A 27,297-nucleotide genomic window follows, 5' to 3' on the forward strand; every position below is an offset into this window, starting at 1 on the left:
CCAAGTCACCAAGTCACAAGTCCCCATGTCTGACCTGTACCTGCTTTCGGGTACTTTTTTTCGTACCACCTCCGGCGAGGTTCTGAGCAGGCTGAGGCGATACTAAAATGTGACGTAAAAACAATGCCGACTGCTGATTGGTCAGAGAGAATCGTCACTATTCACTGCGTCATCATTGCGCGCCAGACGGAGTATCCAGAATAACTCCGCCATTTTTAAATAGTTTGCACAGATATAGCCTACAAAACTATTATTATGGCACAGCGGGAGCGCCATTTACAGATGTTGTTTGTGAGTAGCGCACCGCGTGAAGGCTAAAAATAGCCGCGGGCGTGTGTAAAAACAAAACAAAGCAAGGCTACTCACTTCAAGTGGCTTAACAATTCACTTCTGGTGAGGGGTCTTTAATGTGAAATAAGGGCAAACTAGTGAATTGCAATGTCTTATGCTTTTTTTTAACGCTGCTGTGAGATTCTGTGATAATTTTGTTTCTAAATTCTCAAGGAAACTCGACACACACATACCGATCACTTTATGATTATCTAATCAAAATGACAAAAATACGTATTATTGTGAGGATAATTTTTTTTATATTAAAATCAGATCCATTTCTGATTTGTTTATACGTTTGTCTTGACTGCATGAAGATATTTTTCTCAAATCTCTCACTACCTTTAAATATTCAACTTAGCTGGCTAAAGCATAAACGTGACTGGATATAAACTAATGCAAATATGGTAATACATTTTATTTAAACATTTGGGAAGGACTTGCATGCTTTTTTGTCACATTGTTCTAACCGCTTGAGGTTATCTTTAATGTTAGCGTCCTCTCAGCCTGGTCTGCAATCATACTGATGTTCTCTATTAATGCAGCATCTATTCTAAACATTTATTATTTTATAATGATAAGACAACATGTATTGTATAAATACCTTTCAGTTGTTGGTGTTTTACATCTGCATTGTTCAGTTCCATGCAGTGCTCCGCTGCATTCAACCTGCAGTCTCACGTGTCAAAACAACCACCAAGAGGCATCAGGGATTGTTTTTATTTCACCTCTAGAGGCCGCACTCATAACAACAGCACGCCCTTCCCAGCCGCTCCAGTACCGGACACAACGGGGAAAATTATCGGTGTGGATTTTTGCAGATAACCGGCAAATTAATCGGCAAAACTGATATATTGGTCGACCTCTAGCTCAGGCTATATATACATTTATATAGGAGGTATCTGAAACATTTTTCTGCATATCTTTGTATCTAATATGTGTATGTGTACTTATAGGAGGACCCTCCATTTCTTCGGGTCCCTCCTCCTAAAGCAGCTGTGAAGGAGAGCCTGGTGGACCCAGATTATGAAGAGAAAATTGTGTGTACACATTAGGGCTGTCGATTTAACGTGTTAATTCGGTGCGATTAATTTTAGAAAAAATTACGCGTTAAAAAAATTTATCCAATTAATCTCAATGCCCCCAGACCGTAATAAGGAAGATTCCTGAGAAATGCAAGCTTGTAGTATGACCTGTTTACTCCAGAGGGCAGTAAGTGAAACTTCAGCTGTGTGGCAACACGCAGTTTATACAGTGAAGAAAACAACCATTCTGCAGCAGCACAACACAGACATGCGTGTTCTTGCGTTCAAAACACTTGGAGCACAAATTCGAGTAAAGTACAAATAAGAGATCTCAAGTTGTGATCGAAGTATTAAACTATATTTAACGTGACACAGTGACCTAAAACATTTATGTGTATGATTCAACGCACCCGAGACACTACACAAGATGCCTGACGCAGGTGTACATTGACGGATCCTTAAACAAGCCAATCTGAAATTCTCTAAAATCAGTTAATTTAAGTGTAAGTGTTTTTATATCTAACTAACAGGCTAGTCTTCAAAACTTATATGCAAAACTGATTATGAAGTTAAAAAACTTTATTATTCAGCTTGATGTAGTCATTTTCACATCTTTCTCTCTCTGAACTATAGAAAAAAGACTGTGCAAACAGGTTTGAATTCCTGCTGAAGCAGACCGAGCTGTTCGCTCATTTCATTCAGCCTGCCAGCCACAAATCGCCCACCTCACTCCTGAAGGTGAAAGTGGGGAGAGCCTGAATCAAACAAGATGAAAAACAGAACCTGCTGTCTGTTGGAGATTGAGTCAGTGCACACATACACATGCACACTTACACATTCAGATGCATGAGATTAGCGATTAGTCCTTAGGCTGTTGGTCAGACATGGGTCATCATGGTTATTCGGTGTGATTTATTTCTGGCCGGTGGTTTTGTGTTTCAGTAACTGCCATCGTCGAACAGAGCAGGAGGAAGATGAGGAACTGTTCTTGGAGTGCAGGAAGGCTGCTAATGTTCTCGAGGAGTCTCCCTCATATATAAATCAGTGCTTAATAATTTTATAATTTTATAATTCAAACCATTTTAAAGGCATAGTTCACCCAAAAATGAAAATTCTATCATAATTGACTTACCCTAATGTTATTTCAAACCTGTTGGGAGATGTTAGGCAGAATGATAGCCTCAGTCACCATTCATTTTCTTGCACATTTTTTTCCCTACAATGAAAATAAATGGTGACTGAGGCTATCAGTCCCTAACACAAATGGTTAATAATGTTATTACAAATGAATTATTTAAAGAGTGTAATGTTTGCAAATTTCTGAAATTCCACACAATTTGATGTTACGTCTAAGCACCTCTTCCAGCAACCAATTCTCAAATTAAATTATTATAGTTCATTCACCTGTCTGATTAATGTCTAGCAATGATCAGATAATATTGATTGATATTCGCTGTTTTGATATATTGATAGATGTTAAGAATGGAGCGGTGAGAGATTATCAGATCAGAGGCCTGAATTGGATGATTTCTCTTATCTGAGAACAGCATCAATGGCATCCTGGCTGATGAAATGGTACCAACTCTCATTTATCACTCTCTAATGTATTACACCACATTTGAGAACATCAAGGTCATGTGTGTCAGGCATCAACAATTATTTTACGAGTTCACTGGTTAGTCCTGGCGCATATTAAACTGATAAAATGGTAAACTGATTTTGCATGCGGTCCATAATGGAGAGGCTCGAGCATGGGACTGGTTCTTGAGCTCTGAGACCCCGGACTATCTAAAGCAAGAAATAGAAAGACAATTATGAATAATATATTTTATAGGCATTATAAAGTTGGAGATGAGGAGGTGGAGTGATGCTGGAAGAATCATCATTGGTGTGAGGGAAGCAGCTGCTTATATATCCTTGGGAGATGGATGGCAGGCTGAACAAGGTACTCCGAACTTATGTTTGTAATTTAAAAAAAATACAACGACATTCATAGTGGTAGTAGTAATCTGAAATAATGAAATAATGGCTGTTTTCATACAGGTTTACTGAACACTTTCAACGTCTTCCTTAAGTCGAGGAAAAACAACGGTCCCAGCCCCAAACTCATGCCATTGGTTTATCCAATGTTGGTATGTTGGGCTGGTCTGGATGTTCCAACAAATAAAGCAATATTTTGATTGCTCCACAGTCTATACTTTTTGTGGGAAACAGCCTACAGTATGAACGGTTTACTTACAAGTGTCTATGCATAATAAGCTGGCATAGGAAAAAGTATTTTAACACTTGAATAAATTACATACATCACCTTTAAAAGCAACCATGTGACGTACTGTAATTCTTAGAGGAACACTTACGGTTTCAGAAATAGTCTGTTGAATATGAGTCATTGCGGAACCACAGACTCATGACAATGGAAAATGTCTCGGGCAATGTCTCTTGTTGATGTCATTGTGATTCATTGGATTTGTTTGTTCTGATTGGTTCAGGGTTTGGGTAAGACCCTGCAGACAATTGCGTTGCTAGGCTACCTGAAACACTACAGGAACTTTCCTGGTCCCCACATGGTTTTAGTGCCCAAATCTACCCTGCATAACTGGATGAATGAATTCAAGCGCTGGGTGTCCACCCTGAAGGCAGTCTGTCTCATTGGGGATAAAGATGAAAGAGTAAGGCAGCTTATTCCCCACTGGTTATCTTTCTATTCTCTTTCTCCTCCCTTCATCCTACCAGTAGATCCTACATAATGCTTGTGCTATTATTAATCAGTCATAATTAGTTAGTGTACATACTTTCCTATAGTTTGGCGGAAATCATCCCTAAAAATTAGCTAAATCTGACAAAACCTAAATATGAGGACATTAAGGGCCCAAATTGAAAGATTGATTCATAATAAAATCTTTTTTTGAGATAGGGGTGGGGTTAGACTAAAATAATTAGAGTTAGCTTTATATTTGTAACCTTTAATCACCTTGTGAATATTGTGGGGCCCCAACAGTAGGCTACTCATGATTTTAAAGATTAATAAACATACTAAATAATGCCTTAATGTAAATCTGAAAATGCCCCCCAAAAAATATTGGTTAGGTTAAGGAATAGAGAATATCATTAGCTTATTATGAAAACAGAAATCAATGGAAAGTTTCCACCTTTTCCTTGATTTGAAAACAAACGTGTGTGTGTGTGTTTTAGGCTGCGTTCATACTTGATGTGTCTAAAAATGAATGGTTTCCGTTTCATGTTAGAGTAGGCCTCGCCCACGACTGGTGACAGACTCCACCCTATTATCATAGCTCCTGAGTGATCTACACACAGGCCCTGTCCCAAATGGCACACTCCGGACTTGTGGACTTCCTCAGAGTCCACACTTCGGTGACGTCATGTAGTGCAGACTTATAGGGCCCCTCGCGCAAGTCCACAAGGGCGCATTGAGAAGTATTTTTGGGACAGACTCGATCGTGAAGCGTGGTTATTGCTGGACAGGAGCTGCAGGTTCGGTTCGGGGAAATATGCTGCCTATTGTTGTTGTTTTTACTATTGTGTTTGCGAGATGGCTTGCCATGCAGAGAAATCACATTTATACGCTCCGACGTCGTAGAAGACAAGATTATTTTTCATGCATACAAATGCTGATGTTATGCACGGAGGAAAGGGTAAGCAAGCAAGTAAATGTTATTGACTTTGTAGATAAACATATAACTTGTCAAAAGTCGTTAATGCATTAAGTCATTATTATTTGATTTACTGTTTAATTTTCTTTTTTCTTTATATACATATATTTATATGTATTTTATATTTTTTATGTGTACCTTGTTTTTTTTATGTCGTTTTTAATTTACAGGTTTAAATATCCATACTTCACTTACATATGACTCAGTAAAGCCCTGCCATTCGGTTCTATATAATGAATCGTTATGCGATCAGCCTATTATTCAGCGCGCTATTACTATGTTTGAGACATCAACCACTGGTCGATGACCATAATGTTTGTATAAACTGTAGGTAACAACTGGTAAAATGTACACAGTCATAAAAACCATAATGATACTTACACTTAAATATTTTCTTCTCAGCCATGTTATCAATTGTCTGTGTCCGTGAGCGAAAGCGCTCTTCACACCAGTTGTCTGATTGGCCTTTCGCAAGGACTCCTGGGTACTTGAAGTGCGTGAAGCCTGGATCTATGCGGGCTTTGCGGAAGACCGCTTCAAGGGTACAAAGGGGGCGCTGCTGAGCACACTTCAGAGCGTTAAAATGCTAAATGGGACGGCCTACGGACTCGTAGACTCAGCGAGCACGCGCAATTTAAGTCCACGAGACCGAAAGTCCGCATGAAGTGCGCCATTTGGGACAGGGCAACAGTCCGACTTTTTTCCGTGCTGCACAACATATCAGTACCATGAGGGATGTTGGTTGACAGACTGACTCACCACAGCTGTGTAGTGTCAATTAACCATTCAGAAACGTCCTGGTGCATTCTCACGGTTGTGACTTCTGCTGGAGTCTCTCCTTCATCAGTGTCTGACTCTGGTTCATACATACAGGCATATGCAAAAGTTTAAGCACCTCTGACAATTTCCATGATTTTCATTTATAAATAATTGGGTGTTTGGATCAGCAATTTCATTTTGATCTATCAAATAACTGAAGGACAGTAATATTTCAGTAGTGAAATGAGGTTTATTGGATGAACAGAAAATGTGCAATATGCATCAAAAAGAAATGAGACATTTTGGGCACCCTTGTCATTTTGTTGATTTGAATACCTGTAACTACCTAGCACTGATTAATTGGAACACACAATTGGTTTGGTGAGCTCATTAAGCCTTGAACTTCATAGACAGGTGCATCCAATCATGAGAAAAGGTATTTAAGGTGGCCAATTACAAGTTGTTGTTCTTTTTCACTCTCCTCTGAAGAGTGGCAACATGGGGGCCTCAAATCAACTCTCAAATGACCTGAAAACAAAGACTGTTCAACATTATGGTTAGGGGAAGGCTACAAAAAGCTATCGCAGAGATTTAAGCTGTCAGTGTCCACTGTGAGGAACATAGTGAGGAAATGGAAGACCACAGGCACAGTTCTTGTTAAGGCCAGAATTGGCAGGCCGAGTAAAATATCGGAGAGGCAAAGGCGAAGGATGGTGAGGATGGTCAAAAACAGCCCACAGACCACCTCCAAAGACCTACAACATCATCTTGCTGCAGATGGTGTCACTGTGCATCGTTCAACAATTCAGCGCACTTTGCACAAGGAGAAGCTGTATGGGAAAGTATGCGGAATAAGCCTTTTCTGCACACACGCCACAAACAAGAGTCGCTTGAGGTATGCAAACGCACATTTGGACAAGCCAGCTTCATTTTGGAAGAAGGTGCTGTGGACTGATGAAAGAAAGATGGAGTTATTTGGTCCTAACAATGGGCGTTATGCATGGTGGCAAAAGAACACAGCGTTCCGAGACAAACACTTGCTACCCACAGTATAATTAGGTGGAGGTTCCATCATGCTGTGTGGCCAGTGCCGGAACTGGGAATCTTGTTAAAGTTGAGGGTCGCATGGATTCCACTCAATATCAGCAGATACTTGAGAATAATGTAGAGGAATCAGTCACAAAGTTGAAGTTACACCGGGGCTGGATGTTTCAACAAGACAACGACCCAAAACACTGCTCAAAATCTACTCTGGCATTTATGCAGAGGAACAAGTACAATGTTCTGGAATGGCCATCCCATTCCCCAGACCTGAATATCATTGAAAATCTGTGGGGTGATTTGAAGCGGGCTGTCCATGCTCGGCAACCATCAAACCTAACTGAACTGGAGATGTTTTGCAAGGAGGAATGGTCCAAAATACCTTCATCCAGAATCCAGACAGTCATTACAGGCTATAGGAAGCGTCTAGAGGCTGTTATTTCTGCTAAAGGAGGCTCAACTAAATATTGATGTGATATTTCTGTTGGGGTGCCAAATTTATGCACCTGTCTAATTTCGTTTTGATGCATATTGCACATTTTCTGTTCATCCAATAAACCTCATTTCACTACTGAAATGTTACTGTGTCCTTCAGTTATTTGATAGATCAAAATGAAATTGCTGATCCAAACACCCAATTATTTATAAAGGAAAATCATGGAAATTGTCAGGGGTGCCTAAACTTTTGTATATGACTGAACTCCGGTATTTACGCTGCCAGTCATATTAGTTCTGATTTGTTGTTGCTGTAATATCCAAAGCACGAGCTGTAAAGACACAGCCCTCTTCCTGAAAGGGGGAGGGGAGCAGAAGCTCATTTGCATTTAAAGAGACCCGAAATCAGTGTGTGTTTTTGATTCCACCAAAATGAGACGTTTACAACATGATATAATAAATGATCCGTGGGGTATTTTGAGCTGAAATGTCACTGAAACATTCCAGGGACACCGGAGACTTATATTACATCTAGTAAAAAGGGCTATAATTGGTCTCTTTTAAGAAGTTTAACTTGTGGTATCTTGTTATCGACAAGGCCCATCGCATAAAAAAATGAGAAATCAAAGGTACCAAAACCCAGTTGAACAACTGAGACCAAATTAATACAAGAGTGACTAAAAACACTTCTGAGTTGATTTAATGATCTGATACAGGGGAAGAGGCATCAGATTTATCTTCTCTCTTCTTGCTGTCTCTCTCTCTGTCTTTTATCTCTCTCTGGCTGGCAGTTGTCAGAGATTGCACGTGAGCTTAAGACAACCAATCGTCTCCTGTTGACTGGCACCCCCTCTGCAGAATAATCTTCATGAGCTCTGGTCGCTTTTGAACTTTCTGCTGCCTGATGTGTTTAAGTCTGCCAGTGTGAGTCGTACTTTTTTCAATATTGTATGCTGTTTTATCTTTCACTCACACAAGCATTATTTTGCTGTATCTGTCACAGATACAAGAAGTGTATTTATGCATATTTTACACCCTAGAAACAGAAAAAGAAAGTGAACAGCATAGATCAGGGTTCTCAAACTGTTAATTACCTGGTGGCCACCAGTAAGGGGGATGTTCTCCATAGTGGGTCAGTGGAAAATTAGCAAAAAAGACAACCATGAATTTTAACTGTATATACACTCACTGAGCACTTTATTAGGAACACTGTGGTCATAATCAAGTGCCAGATGTGGTCTTCTGCTGTTGTAGCCCATCCACGAGATACATTTCTTTTATCACCATTCTGATTGTTGATGTGAACTGTGAGTACACGGGTTTGTTTTTTGCGTAGGCTAGAGTAGTGCACTGACATTTATGTTTTAGGCATGTAATAATCTATATGGAATTTTTTTTTTTAGGCTTCTGTTTAAAAATTATTTAAGAAACTAGAGGATGACATTAAAGGCCAAACCAAAATAAAAAATTTCAGGCTGGATTTAACGATACATTTTAACATTTGAGGTGCCATATGAAACTATCTTGACTCGCGTCTCTCTCTCTCTCTCTCTCAATTTAAATGTAATTTCAGAGTACTTGATTGTTTACATATGTTTCCAAAGTATCAGTACACACAATAAAAGCCAAGGTGCCAGTAATGATAATAAAAATAATTTTTTTTTAGTGTTGTTCAGCATTGAGGTTGGTTTTGTTGTTGTTGTTGTTGATAATGGAGACACTGGAGCTGATAAGTGGCTTTTTCATGTTCTGTGTACTTACCTGCTGCGTTGTATCAAAGCGGAGGTGGAGAGGAGTCTTCCTCCTAAGTAAGAGGTGAAGATTTACCTGGGTCTCAGTAAAATGCAGAGAGAATGGTAAGACATTCCCTTGAACAGAAGAGTCATAACAATATTTCCTGTGAAAAACATCTAACAATGTGTGTACAATGGAGATTTTTCACTCACCTAAAAAAACGTGCATTGTAAAAGACACACTGAAGATTCAGCAGACACTATAATGAATTGTGTTTGTGTTCCCATGAGTTTGTGTGGGTTTAAATTTAATTTAAGTAAGCCATCTGGTTTGATACTGTACATATCCTGGATGATGAAACATAGTCATATATGCACTGTGTGGGGAAGTTAATTGAAAAAACGAACAAACATTCCAGCGTGTTTGCCAGGGTGATGAAGTCAAATGTTTGGAAGAATTAAAAATCAGAGAATGAAACAGTGACCAGCTAATGGCAATGAATATCTCAGATCAGGTCACTGTCTATAGGGCAATGAGTGGAAGTGATTGAGGTTGTTTCCTGTTGTTTTGACAGGTATACACGCATCCTGATGGAAGTATATTGACTTCCTGAACTCCGCAGGAAAGATGGACAAGATGCGGCTTGTAAATATTCTGATGCAGCTCCGGAAATGTTGCAACCATCCTTATCTGTTTGACGGGGCGGAGCCTGGTCACCTGTACACCACCGACACACACCTGGCCAGATGGTTGCTCTGGATAAACTTCTGCCTAAAGTGCAAGAGCAAGGTTGGCAGTGTGTTTCTTGACTTCTTCGAGCAAAAATTAAATTCTGTCATCATTAACTTACACTCATATTATTTCAAACCTGTATGACTTATGTTTGTCTCAATTACCATTTTTTTGCATTGCATCTTGTTGCCATACAATGAAAGTGAACGGTGACTGAGACAAACATTCTGCCTAATATCTCCTTATGTGTTCTACACAAGAAAGAAAGTCATACAGGTTTGGAACAACATAAGGGTGAGAAAATGATTTGGGGTGAACTATCCCTTTAATGGCTGTATGTGCATTGAGCTGATATATTGTATCATGGATCTCTATTGGGATTCATGTTTGTATGCATGCATGTCTGGATGTGTGTGTTTGTGTAGGTTCTAGAGTGTTAATATTCATCCAGATGACACATATGTTGGATATTCCGGAAGATTACTGTATGTGGAAAGGATACGAGTACTGCAGACTGGATGGCAACACTCCTCACGAGGCCAGGGAGGTATACACACTAATACATAAACATACACGTATACTGTACAGTGGGGCCAAAAAGTGCTTTTTTTCACTTAAAGTATAGTTCACGCAATAAAGGAATTTCTGTCACCATTGAATAAGCTGAAAGTTGTTTTCAACCTGTATGACTTTCATTTCCCCCCCCATAGAACACAAAAGGAGATGTTAGACAGATTCACAGCCTCAGTCACCATTCACTTTCATTGTGGGAATGAAAGTCATACAGGTTGAAAACAACTTCAAAGATGCAATGAAAGTGAATGGTAACTAAGACTACTGCTACTGCCGATCATCTCCTTTTGTGTTCCAATAATAATTGGGGTTTGGAATAAAACGAGGGTGAGTAAATTAAAAATCTTTATTTGTTTAATCATTTAATACCTCTTTTTGTGAATTTTTTTTTGAAATCTGTGATTGTTTATCTTTAAGATAAATTCAGCTTGGTTTGATATTTTATTTAATGTATTGAAATTCAGAAAGTACATTTTTAAGTATGGCTTAAGTGTCCTAATACATTTTGGGCCACCGTACATACACTTAAATGCTTACACACATATCACTGTTAAAAGAAAAGTACAGCTAAGGCAAAGGCGGAAATAAACACATTAACCAAGAGGAAGACAGGAAATTATGAGGCACATAAAGATAGTTAACATGGAATCTCAACAGAGTTTATATAAAACATAGATTATCCAACATGGTAGTCATGGAAACCACTGATCAGTACTGGGATGAATGTGAACTCTGGTGGTTACATGTAGATGTGAGACACACAAATATGAGTAATTATATAACCGTAGGCCCTTTTTTTGGCCAATTTGAGATTATGGGTACCAACCAATGATCGTGCCACTTGGCCGATTAATAGAAGTTTTAGTTCAATCTTATAACTGGTCCTATAAAAAGGCCCCTTTTCCACTGTAGGAACTACTATTAATAAATAGGAAAACTGACATGGGGGTAATAGAAATCTATTTTAAAATTAACCATCATGAAATTTAATTTACATGACGAAAGTGGTGCGTGCCTGTTACTACGTGATTAACTTGCATCAAGATGTCTTTTTTTTCAGTCAGTGGGTTAGTTCAGTACAGTATTTTATATAAAAGCATTTATTGTAAAAGATTGTGTTGATAAATAGGTTTATAGCTCCTTTTCATGTTTTTCGCTGAGTTCAGCGTGTGCTGCGTGGTTAAAATAATCTTTTCTCTCCTCTCACTGCGGCAAACGCGACCCAGAAGCCGCAGTGAGAGGAGAGGTTAGACTGTAACCTGAAGGAACAGTTTGTGAAAAACAGCCCTAACAAAAGTGTAGCTCCGATATGTAGGTGAACCCGGAAGTTTAATTCACCATGGGTTCTTTTGGAAACTTCTCAGAGAAGACCAGGGGACTTGGGTAAAGCAGGATTCTTTATTGTAGAAGATCACGAGGCATCAGTCTACAGGTCAGAATGTGCAGTCTTATGCGGCAGACATCAAGTCTAACTAAGGGAGGCGTACATTGTATTTTATAGGCATTCAGTGGGCAGTACTTTTCTGTATCGGTCTTACACACAGAAGTGAAACAGAGGTGCGAAAATGTACCCCCCAATGTGAGCTCAAATAGACCTACTCTAAATAAGTGCTAATAAATGGCTTGAGGATTTGTGAGCCCATGCATGCCTAATCTAGTTAAACAGTAACACTAAAAAGGCTTGAGGTCCCAAGAACTAGTCATATTCACGCAGTTTGATTCTTATCAAGAATGAACAAAGAAACAGGCATTATTTATCTGTGCTCATCCTGAATGCTAGATTGTATATTACTGTAATTTTATCAGGTGATGTAATGTAAAAGACCATGGGCCATCGTAATCTTATAGTGACACTTAAATTTGCAATCCCAACAGTTCCCTTGGGATTTTCCAATGGGGTTTTTCAATTTATGAGTAAAATAAGGTCTGTGGTAAACATTACTTATTTTCTTGTACAACATAAATTACACATTTTCATACCTCAAACGTGAATTTTGAAGCTGCTGTGTGTTTTCTAGAAAAAGTATGCAATTTAATACGGCTTTAAAATTCACATTTAAAAACATAAAATGAAAAATCTTTATTAACGTATATTTATATTTCTCTCTCCTCTCTCTTTTTTTGTGCATTAGCAAGTCATAGATGCTTTTAATGCTCCAAACAGCAGTTTATCTTCATGCTGAGCACACCGGCAGGTGGGTTTGGGATTAATTTGGCTACAGCTGATGTGGTGATTGTCTACGACTCAGACTGGAACCCACAGGTGGATCTGCAGGCCATGGTGGGAAACACACACACGAACCCACAAAACTATGTTCAATAACGTTTATGATCATGAGCCTCTATAGCGGATCTCAAAAGCGGAGATCACCGCTTTGTTTATGAATGCTTGTTTTTAAGTTTAAATGGGTATTGTTGTGCTGAATTTGTTACGTTTCAAGACCGTGCTCATCGTATTGGGCAAAGGAAGCCAGTTAAAGTATTTAGGCTGATCACAGAAAACATGGTGGAAGAGAGCGGAGATGAAACTACGCCTTGACTCCATAGTCATTCAGCAGGATACACTAATACACAATATATACAAACACACAATTTCTGCTTTGTGATAGTCTGATAAGCTAGTTGGTAATAATACGTTTACATTTACATTTATGCATTTGGCAGACGCTTTTATCCAAAGCGACTTACAGTGCACATATTACAGGGACAGTCTCCCCAGAGCAACCTGGAGTTAAGTGCCTTGCTCAAGGACACAATGGTGGTGTCTGTGGGGATCGAACCAGCGACCTTCTGATTACCAGTTATGTGCTTTAGACCACTACACCATCACCACTCCACGTTTGCAGAAATATAGGTAATAGTTCTTGTGTCAATACTCTGATCTACTATAAGCTGTGTTTTATGTTCTGTTCATAGGATGACTTATCGACCAGCAGAATAATCTGGGGAAGGATGAAATGCTGCAAATGATCTGACATGGAGCAACACACGTATTCGCCTCTAAAGACAGTGAACTCACAGATGAAGATATCCACACCATTCTGGAGAGAGGTGCCAAGAAGGTGAACGGGTGCATATACACAAATACACACACTGTTCTAGACAGAGAAGAATAAAGTTGGATAGATTTCACTGCAACATTTAGAAATTAGATTTACACTGCGTCCGAATACACACACTTTCCTACTATGTAGGATGCCAAAGCAGTATGCATATGGAGATTCAGATGACCTACTATTTTTGGTGAGATATCGAAGTGCCATAATGCCTCGGGAGCTGAGAAGGCGTCATAGTAAAAACGGTGGACAACCGCGAGTTGGGGCGGCTCTATTCAACTGTATGTGCTCTGCCAAGAAAGATGTTCCTTGTGCTTAAATGGTGCTTGTTTAACAAAACCAGCGGTTGCTGTTATTACGTTATATATTTGGGTCATGGGACAATGACCACTTTCCCGTATGAAGTATCTCTTGAATCTGTTCATACTGCTCAGCTTCATACCTAAAGAACAAACTGTTTAACGGCCGATAAGTTCGTCATTTATTCGATGCACGGACACAGCTTTTGTTTTGGCTACAAAATTTTCCATTTCCTTGTGAGATTTTTATGGTCCTGCACTCAATTTGATCCCATTTAACCCTGTTTGTTTGCTGTTTTCCTCTCAGACAGCCGAGATGAATGTGCGCATGCAGAACCTGGGAGAGAGCACACTGAGGAACTTCACGATGGACACGAATGGTGCACGAGTGGCACAGAGACCAGCCTTTATAAATTTGAGGGAGAGGATTACAGCGAGAAATAGAAAGTTAGTATCAGTGTGCAGCTTGCTAGTTTGAAATTGATTTTGTTTCATAGTTGTATATAAAAGGATGGGATCAATACCAAAATGTTGGCTTCCGTACGATACCAGCCTCTGGTACCTCAGTATGGATACTTAATCAATACCGTAGGCAACAAATAAACAGCCTCAGGCGGCTGATTACATGCACACTAGGGTTGTCAATAGATTCAGTAATTCAATATTAATAATTATAATTATTTAAAGGAATATTCCTGGTGCAATACAAGTTAAGATCAATCGACAGCATTTGTGGCTGAATAATTTCAAATCGTCCATCTTTTTTTTTTACAGTGAGACACTTACAATGGAAGCAAATGGGGCAAATATTTGGAGGGTTTAAAGGCAAAAATGTGAAACTTATAATTTTGTACAAGCACTTACATAAATTCTTCTGTTAAAACTCATGTATTATTTGAGCTGTAAAGTTGTTTAAATCATCATTTTAAAAGTAATTTTATAGTTTCAGGTTTGTTGACATTACACCGTCATGGCATTGAAGTTGTAAAATTGAAATGTAATTTACAGCTATACATAATTTACAAACTTTACACAGAAAAGGTTAGAAAGTGATTTTATCAACTACAATCATGTTAACATGCATATTGTTTACATCTTGTGGCTATACTTTTGAAATAGTGAGTATTTTAACGTTTACAAATTGGCCCCATTTACTTCCATTGTAAGTGCCTTAGTGTAACCCAGTTTTCTGGGATCTACAGGAGGGGCAAGTCAAAATATTTTTTTTTGGTAATCAATATTATGCCAAAAATGTTGTTGAATGAGCTAAACTTGTATTGAACTCAGAATATTCCTTTAATAATTAAAAAAATCTCATATTTTTTTGTTATTAATGCACCAATGCATTTCCTCTTAGGGAAATAAAACAAAATTAAAACGTCAGTTTTGCATTGAAAAACATTTACTGAATCTCAACCATCAACAAACGCATTACATTTTATGTTTCACGTCACACTGCCTGAACTGCTGAACTGTGATGCATTGTCATCCAGGTTTGGTACTGAAACTTGATGATACTGTACTGAAGTAAATTTCGGATACTGTGACACTTTTCAGTACTATTTAACATGCAAACCTTGTATGTAATGCTGCTCAAATAAGAGTGTATCTGCATTTGTGAGTTTTTTTAAAAGCCATCCTCTTGCATATGCCACAGACCAAGAAAGGTTATTTGAGGGTTTGTGATTGGTGTGTTTATGTTTTAAAGTGCTCTCTTTGTGATTTGTGCAGCTAAGTTTTATCGAATGGATTGAGCCTCCTAAGAGAGAGAGGAAGGCCAATTATGCTGTAGATGCTTACTTCAGAGAGGCACTATGAGTCAGTGAACCAAGAGCCCCGAAGGTAACACACACACAGACAGAGTTTAGACACTTTGAAATTATTTTTTGTCAGCTCTACCCATGACTAAATAACCATACTATAATGAAATGTGAGTGTATGCATCCTGCTACACAATAAATAATGCCCTCAGATCAGTGTTTTCATCAAACATCAAAGTTTTCAGATATTGGAGTAACTCAGCAGAAGAGTGCTGTATCATCAGTTATTGGGGGTAGTGTGATGGATAAAGAGTTGGCTTGAAACACAAAGGTTACAGGTTCAAACGCTGACTCAGAAAATGACCTCATGAACTGAACATTCTTCTTCACCCTATTCTGTCACCGCTGTGCTGTTGAGAGAGACACTTAACCCTAGATTGCTCCAGAGGGACTGTTTGAGTGAATATTGCTTTGTAAGTCATATAAAACATCAATAAGGGTAAAAAAGAAACTGCTAAATACCAGATAAGTGTGTTATTCATCTTCTTATATGTGGATAGCTGGCACCTTGCACAAGACACTTTCATTCAACTACTTGTCATCATCTATAGGCAGTTTAACCTAAAGTCATACAGTTGAAGTCAGAAGTTTACATAAACTTAGGTTAAAGTCATTAAAACTCATTTTTTAACCACTCCACAGATTTCATATTAGTAAACTATAGTTTTGGCAAGTCATTTTGGACATCTACTTTGTGCATTACACAAGTAACTTTTCCAACAGTTGTTTACAGACAGATTGTTTCCCCTTTAATTGACTATATCACAATTCCTGTGGGTCAGAAGTTTGCATTCACATTCATTCAAGTTAACTGTGCCTTTAAACAGCTTGGAACATTCCAGAAAATGATGTCAAGTCTTTAGGCAATTAGACAATTAGCCTCTGATGGGCTAATTGGAGTCAATTGCAGGTGTAATTGTGGATGTTTTTTAGGCCTACCTTCAAATACAGTGCCTCTTTGCTTGACATCATGGGAAAATCAAAAGAATTCTGCCAAGAATTGTGGACCTCCTAGTCTGGTTCATCCTTGGGAGCAATTTCCAAGTGCCTTAAGGTACTACGTTCATCTGTACAAACAATAGTACACAAGTATAAACACCATGGGACCACGCAGCTATCATACCACTCAAGAAGGAGATGCATTCTGTCTCCTAGAAATGAATGTAGTTTGGTGTGAAAAGTGCAAATCAATCCCAGAACAACAGCAAAGGACCTTGTGAATGTGCTGGAGGAAACAAGTAAACAAGTATCTATATCCACAGTAAAACAAGTTCTAATCGACATACCCTGAAAGGCTGCTCAACAAGGAAGAAGCCAATGCTCCAAAACCGCCATATAAAAGCCAGACTACAGTTTGCAAGTGCACATGTGGACAAAGATCTTACTTTTTGGAGAAATGTCCTCTGGTCTGATGAAACAAAAATTGAACTTTGGCCATAATGACCATCGTTATCTTTGGAGGAAAAAAGGTGAGGCTTGCAAGCTGAAGAACCAACCATGAAGCATGGGGGTGGCAGCATCATGTTGTTGGGGTGCTTTGCTGCAAGAGGGACTGGTGCACTTAACAAAATAGACAGCATCATGATGAAGGAAAATTATGTGGATATATTGATGCAACATCTCAAGACATCAGCCAGGAAGTTAAAACTAAGTCGCAAATGGGTCTTCCAAATGGACAATGACCCCAAGAATACCTCCAAATTTGTGGTAAAATGGCTTAAGGACAACAAAGTCAAGGTATTGTAGTGGCCTTCACAAAGCCCTGACCTTAATCCGAAAAAGCGTGTGTGAGCAAGGAGGCCTACAAACCTGACTCAGTTACACCAGTTCTGTCTGGAGGAATGGGCCAAAATTCCAGCAACTTATTTTGAGAAGCTTGTGGAAGGCTACCCAAAACGTTTAACCCAAGTTAAACAATTTATAGGCAATGCTACTAAATACTAACAAATTGTATGTCAACATCTGACCCACTGGGAATATGATGAAAGAAATAAAAGCTATTATTAAAAGCAAGTCAATATTTTCTACTATTAAATGTCAGGTTTAAAACTGAGTTTAAATGTATTTGGCTAAGTTTTATGTAAACGTTTGACTTAACTGTATATTCATTAAACTAGGTTGTAAATCAGTGATGGGCAACCTTAGGAACACATTTTTTTATTTTGCTCGTAAGTGCAATCAGAGTGAAGAATATAATATGTAGATAATATACATTATATAGTTTATTTTGCATGAAAACTACTTCTTGCAATACGTGTTCTTTATAGTCACACAGCCAGCACAAAGTGAAACCGTTATTTGCATGCTGCATCAACCAAAATGTTGTGAAGAATCCTTGTATAAACTGATACAGCATATTTGGATTTATTTATAAATTAACTAGTTTGTAATAAAGCTTTGAAGTGTGCAAAATAATTACTGCTTGGAACAAATACATCTTTGTATTGCAATGAATATCATACAATTAAATAGAAAAGAAAATTAATGTTATAATTAATCTTTAAAGTTTGATTAAAGTTTCAACTTTTATCACTCCTGGAACCTGCCCATGTGAACCGACTGAATATTCAAAACAGATAAAAACTCTGCCAATTTACTTACTATACAACAGCACTGAGGCAGAAAAGTCATATCACATCACAATTAAACATGTTAGTGTATGTGTTTAAAATAGGGACATGTGGACACAAAGCAGGAAAACTGATAAATACACAACAAATAAATAGGAGACATAAGAGAAGACACTCCAACAGTGGGCACAACACCACTTATACACATACTGGGCGCAGAATGATGCACTTCAGTGTAACCAGAGTGCTTGGAGTCACTTTAAAAGTGCATAATGGTAAGATTATTATCTGCATCCAATAGTATTTTCTTCTGCAACAGCTGCAATCCATTGTCTGTCAAACACCCCACCATAAACAATCGTCAACAGACTCCATAAAAATACTGTCCTTTAATCTGTCCACAACACCTCAAAAATAAAATGGTGGACTATGCATAATAATGGAAACATTGCTTACAGCAGGCGATTTACAGTCCAGTCCAATAATGACTAAAATTGAGCAAAGCACAAGTGGGTGTGTTTGGGAGTGTTTTTACTAACTGTGGGTGTATGCGCACAAACTGGAGTGTATTGTATGGTAATGAAGTGGCACAAAGCGCAATTTCCCATTTTCCTGTGAAAAAGGTCATTGCGCTAAGACGTTTCAATGGAACGCCTGTTTTCAGCGCAAAGTCCAAATTAAGTTCCTGCATTTGCAATTCTAAGATTCCACCAGCAGGTGGTAATAAAGTTCATGTTCAAACTCTGAAAACAAAGTGGAACATCAAATTATATCCTGAACAATAACTTTTTATGAAACAAAAATGTATGAGATTTGTGTTAAACTATCTATAGGACATGTTTTATTTTTCAATAATTAATATAATTATGTTTATATTTACAATTGTATTTATGATCTCATTTGTATTGGTATTTTTCCACCTGTTGTCTTAAGAGTGATTTATATGTCACTGCAAAATGGGCTGGTGGAAGAATTTTGAGAGAGTAAAAAGTTTGGATTTGGTATGATTGTTTTGTTTTGACAACTTCATTATTTTGATTATATTTTAGTTTGGTTTAAAGTGTAATTTGAATTTAGAAATGGAAAATATAATTTAGAAAATAGAAAAATGATTCATAATACTTACATTTTTATAATGTAACTTAGCCTACATCCACATACTGAACCACATTTTCCATGCATATAAAAGGAGCCCCATTTAATAAGGAAGCAGAATACACAAAATAATTTAAGTCCATATTTCTATTCTTCTAAATCATTGCATACAGTCCATTTACACATCCAACTTATATGATTGTGCTGTCTTTGTTTATATTGCTGGTGCTTGACAGGTAATGGACTATATAATAGGACGCAGATGCTGTAATAACCAGAGAAAAACCTCAGATTTAAAAGGTGCTGCAAGCAATTTTTTCATGGAAAGGTATTAAAAAAATGTTTCCTACTCCCTGAAAGATATTACTGAAATAAGTGATTTAAGATATCTCACCTGTCTCTGTGACAGCGCTAGACTCTGTAAAGAGCAAATAAAAATGTGTATACGGGCCGCAGACAATTTGACCTGTCAATCATTTTGCGTGTTCTCATAGTATTGTAGATGCAGCAAATTATTGAGGCTTACTGCCAATTTTAAGCCATGTTGTTCAAAACAGTTGTCAGTTGGTGCTATTTTGCTGCTGTTGTTTTAAAAAAAAAAAAGTTTCTGGACTATGTCTGTCTCAATAAAGCTAATTTGTTTTCTTTGGACTGCAGGGTTTTAGAAAGAGGGGAGTGGCTAATTCAACAGTTCAGTCTCTTGGAAGTGGAACAGCTAAAATCGCTTACAGCTCCTTTAAATTGCAATTCACCCAATTAGAGCCTTCCACACACGATTTTGCCATACCCAATTGCGTCTAGACTTAGTACATGCTTGCACCAAAACTTCATGGCCACCCCCATTGACTTTGCGCTTATGACTTATAGCATAGCACTGCGCTTGGCGCTAGTGCTCTTAAAATAGGGCTCCAAGTATCCCACAAAATGTAAACCAAAATATGTACATTTAGGTTTACTCATGCGGAGAGTTAAGATTGTGTGTGTGTTTGTGTGTCATGCAGGCACATCGGCCTCCTAAGCAGCCCAATGTCCAAGAATTTCAGTTCTTTCCTCCACGTCTCTTTGAGTCTCTACTACAGACAAACCATTGGATACAAGGTGAGCACCTCATGTTTGTCTAGTGAGTTTTTTTAAGCTCTGAAATGCAACAGAATCTTTAGCTTCTACTATTTGTAAATGATTTATTCTAGTGTTTGCTTTTCAGTATGTCTGGTAGAAATGAAGGTGTTTGTTTGTAAATGGTAGGTTCCACAGAATCCAGATATCCCAAATTCGGCATTCAAAAATGGATGAGGCTGAGCCCCTCTAACCAGAAGAGGCTGAGGAAAAAGAGAATCTACTAGTACAGTATCACTCTTTGACACATTCATACACACATTATAAATGTGCTAATTTCAGAGCAGTGCAGAAGCAGTTTGTTTTGTTAACAGGGTTTCACATACTGGATCAAACGTAATTTCAATCAGTTTATTAAAGCGGATGTGAAGTACAGTCGTGATGACACCGATAGCATCGCCAGAGAGGTGGAGGGCAAGACCCCCAAAGAGGTCATGGATTACTCTGGTACAAGACAAACCTCACACATGAATGAGCCACTCACAATTTTTACACCTGCGTCAACTGATTACAATTATGTAATTATAACTGTGTTTTGGGAATGCTGTAACAAGAAAATTATGGCTCTGATAGAGCGAGGTGAAGCACGCATCCAGAGACGCATCAGCATCAAGAAAGCCCTGGATGTTAAGGTCAAGATTTGTTTTATGTAGGAATTACAATAATAGTGATTTAAAATCAGAATCTCCACACAGCATACTTTTCTTGAATATAAACAGAATAGAATTTAACTACAGTGTTTACAAGCAAGATTTTTTTAAATAGCTGCTAAATTATGGTTGTGTGGTTATTGTAGGATTTCTTGCTTTTGATGATTTATGCATCCTCAGTATTTATGCAGTGAAGTAAAAAAGCTTTATCACAGTAACATCGTGTGGCATATTTTACAAGTATGAATCCTTGCAACTATCAGTTTTAATTACAAATTACGCTCCAGAGAGAAAAAAATTAGCTGAGATGTAAAACATTCTGAGATTTGAATGCAGATCAATGGAGGATTCAGTTTTGTGAGCCGTCTAGTGCCACCTTGTGTAAAGACAGCTTTGTGTCTCACAAAATAGGTTATTTTTGACATTTGAGTCAATATCAAAATATGTGGCAAACATGTCCCCTGACTTCTTTAGTCAAGAAATAGCATACAAATTGCAATTTTTTTAAGTGATCTTTCTATAACCTAACCTTTAATGGTATGAATTAGCTTAACTCTGTTTTGCAATTTTTTATTTAGAAAATATACAGTACTGTGCAAAGGCCTTAGGCACATAAGATGTTTCACAAAAACATTTGTCTTAAGATGGATATTTATATCTTCAGCTTTAGTGTTTCAATAGGAAATATAAATGTTAGACTCCCAAACAGTCCTTTTGCCAATATAATAGAATTGAAGAACTGGGAGCTCTGCAACAGATGTCATAAACCCACAAAATTTGGTGTTGTAACCCATTTAACCCTCATTAGTGTTAACTTGCTTCATTCGTTAAACAAAAGGAAATAATAAAAGAACAACAGCCAAGTTGTTGTTTATGAATACAAATGAATGTCATCATGTTACAAAATGTACCCTCAGCGTAGTCAAAAACTGAACTGAGAATGACCCATTTGCAATTTCATAAATCTGTTGTGTGACTTCAGAAAACATGCAACACAGTACATGAGTCATATTGGCTATTGTTTACCCAGTTATTCACTTTTTTTGGAAAGCGAAGTGCGTTGTAAGTGAGCACACTACAATTGCACTTTTAATTTCATCATGAATGAACCAAGAATTGTTACTGTGAGAATGTGTAGTTAAAGATGCACATTGAGATATGTTGTACTTGTAATAAGTGGTGTTTTATAAAAATAAATTAACTGAATTAATATTTTTTATTTATTTAAAATGAACAAATAAAGAATTTGTTTTAATGACATCTTGAGCATAGTCACTGAAAACAAATATAAATGTGCTTGAAAATTCCTTGAATTTGTCTTTGAAGCAGCTGTATGAACCCTGGTTTGTGTACTTGTAGGTAGTGTGTTACAAGGCTCCATTCTACCAGCTTTGCATTCAGTATGGCACAAGCAAAGTAAAGAAGTACACAGAGGTGTGTGTGTGTGTGTGTGTGTGTGTGTGTGTGTGTGTGTGTGTGTGTGTGTGTGTGTGTGTGTGTGTGTGTGTGTGTGTGTGTGTGTGTGTGTGTGTGTGTGTGTGTGTGTGTGTGTGTGTGAGAGAGAGATAATTATTGTGATTTATTAGTGTATCAAATCACTTTCCCCTTCCCCGCCAGTCTCTTTTCACATCTATGTGAGTGTAACTAGGTAACAACTCGATAAGACATTAGCTTCGATGTTGTGAAAATTGTTGTAAAATTGTTGTTTGTCTCTTATGATATGCCACGAAACCTTTATATGTACAGAACAACACATGTGTTTGTCTGCCGTGGATGCATTGAATGTGCAAAGATGTGAACTGTTCTTTGAAGGTGATTTATTTGACAAAAGCAAAATGAGAAATGCATTATACCAAAATACTTGAGATTATACGTCATCAACAGCTATTCACTTCTGCAGTTTACAGATTACATTCACAGCAGCAATCGGTACCAGAGTTCTCATGAACTGTACCCCAGACCCAGGTGTGGTTTGTTGGTGTTCACATCATCCAAACAAACCGATGTTTGATTTCAAACAAACCTGGGTGTGTACCAAAAGTGCTAGTGTGAAAGCACCCTAAAAGAAATGGAAACTTTTCTGATCTGTGTTTGTGTACAGGAGCAGGACAGGTTTCTGGTCTGCATGCTCCATAAGATGGGAATATGTTTAAGTGTGTACGGAATACCTCACAGTTCAGATTTGACTGGTTCATTAAATCCAGGTGTGTGTGTGTGTGTGTGTGTGTGTGTGTGGTGTGTGTGTGTGTGTGTGTGTGTGTGTGTGTATACTTGGCTAAAGTCAGGGTTGGGAGGGTTACTTTTGAAATGTATTCCAAAACAGAATACATGCAGTAATTTGTAATGTATTCTGTTAGATTACTTAAGGTCAGTAATGTATTCTAAATACTTTGGATTACTTCTTCAGCACTGGTAGATTTTTTTTACTTGTTTTGTTAATAAAAACACTGCCAGTACATTAAGACAAAATACACATGTTAGAAAAACCTAAATATCTTATGAAATGTTGTTTCTAAAACAAGATAAATCAAATTGATCTTGTTTTAAGGATTTTTTTATATTTTTACAGGAAAGCAATACAATGATCAAGAATATGATTTTTGCCCTAATATCAAAGGTCTTACTAGAAAAAAGAAATTATGATCCAATGTGAATATTCTTGATAAAAAAATATCGTGCCTGGTAACGTGCATGTAAAATGGCTAAAAATAGCATTTTAGCTTAGCGTAAAGTTGACAATTTACACAAGATTTATTTATATTTCTTCTGCTCCAAACTTACTTCAAACGTACTTCAAACTTACTTCTCTGTCTGCTCGTATGAATGTAACACATCATCAGAAAGTGTTTCACCGCTGTTCAAATGCACTTTGGATCGCATCATTTATATTTATAAATATTTTCCATCTGAAAGGACTAAATATTAAATGAAACAAATGAAAAGTAATCTAAATACTTTTTGAATGTAACTGTATTCTAATTACCAATTATTTAAACTGTAACTGTAATGGAATACAGTTACACATATTTGGTATTTTAAATACGTAATCCCGTTACAAGTATGCTGTTTCTCCCCAACACTGGCAATAGTTTAGGGACAAAACAATTCATAAATCATTTTCTGATTCTAATTCTACTTCGGGTTAGTCTGTAGTATTTATAATTAGTTTTATATAAAAACAATAGAAGTCTATAGAATGTCCTCATTAAAAATGGAAAAGACAATAAATGTCCTTATTTAAAAGTAAACGTGTGTGTGCGCGTGCGTGTGTTAGACAGAATGAAGAAAAATATCCCTAGAACCATAAAAAAAAAAAAAACTAATCAAACCACACTTTCAGGATGTCTCCACAAGAAAAAAAAATTACAATAAAGGAACTAATGAATTATTAATCATAAGAATTTATTCATTATTTATTGAAATAATTTATTAGGTTCTAATAAAGGAACTAATTTTAGGTTTAGGATTAGTGTATAATCATTATTGTCTTATATTGAATGATTCTCAGAAAATATCCTGATACTATTTAACCCCAAATCAATACAAATATATATTAAATCATATTTTGTATAAAGAAAATGAAGCCTACATTTAGGACCATTAAGATTCAAATGAAAATAGTGCAAATGAAATGCAGTACCAAGGGAGTACTACTATGATGTATAAATACTTTACAATTTAAATAATATATCATGCTTTCCATGTTGCGCTAATGAGAATTGTGAGTTAAATGTACATAACTGTCATGAAAATAATGTCACAATGTTAAACATCTTAATGGCCCTAAAAATAGGCTTTGATTTTATTATGTGTTTCTTATGATTTGGGAGTAAAATAGGACCAGGACACTTTCTTGACAGGTGTTGTGAGAATCACCCTTATGATGTGAATGTCAAGTCTCTATAAGCACATATCAAGTCATGATATGAAAGTGTGTAGGTGCAGATGCATGTATGATGTGTGAGAGAAATTGTGAGCATATGGGTTTAGCTGATAACTGTTTCTCTTTTTCTGAGGTGATGAAAGGTGTGATAGTTTCCATCCATGTGTTTTGTCTGCTCTGCTAGGAGCTGCAGAGGCATTGTAACACACTCATTTCTCTCATTGAGAAAGAGAACATGGAGAAAAAAGAAGAACACCCAAAGGACAAGCAGTAATACCTCCTGTCCTCTTTCATTTCACTCTGTCTGTTGTTGTTGTGCACCATAGCCTGCTCATCCCCAGAGACAGTCTATCTAGTTCAGAATCAAGCTTCAAAAACTGAACAGGTAATAACATCCAAATGATAACAATTCCCCCAGAGTTTTGTCCACAATGAAGTATAGTATATCCCACTATCCCAGTATCTATCTGTCCGTCCGTCCATCCATCCAAAAAGATGGAGGCTGCATCTCTTGCATCTCTTCAGCTCATTGCAATTCTCATTGAGGTCACATTGTGTAAATTAGACGGGTCTGCCCACTGTTGCTGTGATGGCTGATTGCCCAGTCAATCTGATAATGCTCACTTATCATGTTCGCATCCGGTCCTTAAATCAGGCTGAATAGGTAAAACTGGTGGAAAAGGATGGAGTTAACAGCTCACCAACTTTCGGTCACATCTAAATTGAAATTGAATTAGAAACTAACTGTGAGTGAGCTTTTTTTAGCTGTTTAATTATAGCTGCACCTTTGTGCTAGTAACTTTCATCACACCAAAGATTTGTTGACTCGTGGTCCAAAAAGAAGGTGACCATAAATAATAAGCAAACAACAGTTGATCGTAACTAATAAAAGCTGTGCGCAATATGATTAATAGTGTATTATTGTGGTTATTGTTTTTGAAACATTTTTCAAAAATTTTACGCATAAACTTGATGAGACTTTGACATGACTTGGTTGTCTTTCTTTTAAACTTGCTGTTTTTCCCCTTCATTTTGTCACAGGTTAATAAGTGTAAAGCAGAAGCACCATCTGACAGGAAAGAGAAGAAATCTCGATCATGATTTGTCTTCCATCTGCTTTCTGCTCCCTATTTTGAAGCATTATGATAAACATATGCATCTCTACAGCATTTAAGCCGTTTAGTTGCTATGTGTCATATTTGTAACTCAACACCAGTTTCTTAAAATAAACGTACTTGGAACATATACAACTCTTCCTCAACATTTTTAAAACCTATCCCACAGGCTGCATGTTTTGGCAGCTACAAAGGTTTTGCCAGGGTTTTTTTTATTATTATTATTTCCCAAAATGTTCGTTGTTCATATCACTTTGACATTTTTTCAGAATGTCATCTCTTTAGATTGTTCTTATCTCTTTTGTGCATTTTATAAATGAACTGCTCTATGCCTGAAAATGTATAATTGTATGTTTGACGTCTCTGTGATTTGCACCTTAATCCCTGTGTTCTGTAGCTTTGCACATCCAGACTTAAGCTCTTTTCTACATTTGTGTGCCATTTAATGTTGCATTTAAGTTGTTTTATACATTCTTGTTTTAACTTGTACACTTACCTGATCTTTATATGTAAAAGTATTATTAAAAAAAGAAACAAAATCTGCTTGGTTGGTTTCATTTATACCTTTTGTATGCATTATGCAAAAGCAATTCTTCCTTCATAGCACTTTTACTTTAATAACTTTGCATTTTTTGTTTATTGGATTGGATATTTTTCAAGTGTTGCATGATGCATTGTGTAGCATTTTTACTTTAAGTGTGGGGGAAAAAATCACATGTTATGGAAGACATTATAGGATTTACAGTAATATGAAATGATCAAGGGCACTAAAGGACTAAAGGGTTGAAATGTAATACAAAAGCTATATAAAACAAAATAGACTAAATTCATATAAAAAAATACTAGGAAGTGATATATGTCCAGAATCTAATGATGTCTTACAAATAACTTAACTCTAAAAAGCGAGTCATAAGACACTGTCATCGACTGAAAACCAACTCTCAAGAATTTGCTTTGGATCGCATCTGGTTTAACTCTTCCCTGCTGTGCCCTAGTACAATTTAAACTGGAAAGTCCTTGTCTGAACGCAGGTGAAATATTTTGCCTAACAATATTGCATCAATCACGTCGTGTCTGTTGTTTAGAATGAGAACTAGTGATGCCTGATTCACGGATGAATCGGTTCTTTTGATATAGATAGCAAAACGGTTCTATCAGCTGTCCAAATCATTTAGTCACTCACGCTCTTGACAATTTTTTAAGCGGTTTTTCACTCAGTAAAACAGTATCATGATTATTTAAGCACAGATAGCAAAATGATTACAGGATGAAGTGGATATGGGTCTACTATCAACTAAAACAAAATATTTGAATTAATCCTACTGTTTTCTATCGCACGTGCAGCTTTTATGGTACATGAAAGCACTTAAAGTACCAATGCCTTCTGGTTTAT

The 27,297-nt window shown here is 37.2% G+C and overlaps 1 pseudogene; it reads left to right on the forward strand.

Moving 5' to 3' along the window:
* Positions 1-975: 975 nt before the first annotated feature.
* Positions 976-26,104, forward strand: LOC127624948 (probable global transcription activator SNF2L1; annotated as a pseudogene).
* The last annotated feature ends 1,193 nt before the right edge of the window (positions 26,105-27,297 follow it).

This window comes from Xyrauchen texanus, chromosome 3 (assembly GCF_025860055.1).
Source record: "Xyrauchen texanus isolate HMW12.3.18 chromosome 3, RBS_HiC_50CHRs, whole genome shotgun sequence".
NCBI lineage: Eukaryota > Metazoa > Chordata > Actinopteri > Cypriniformes > Catostomidae > Xyrauchen > Xyrauchen texanus.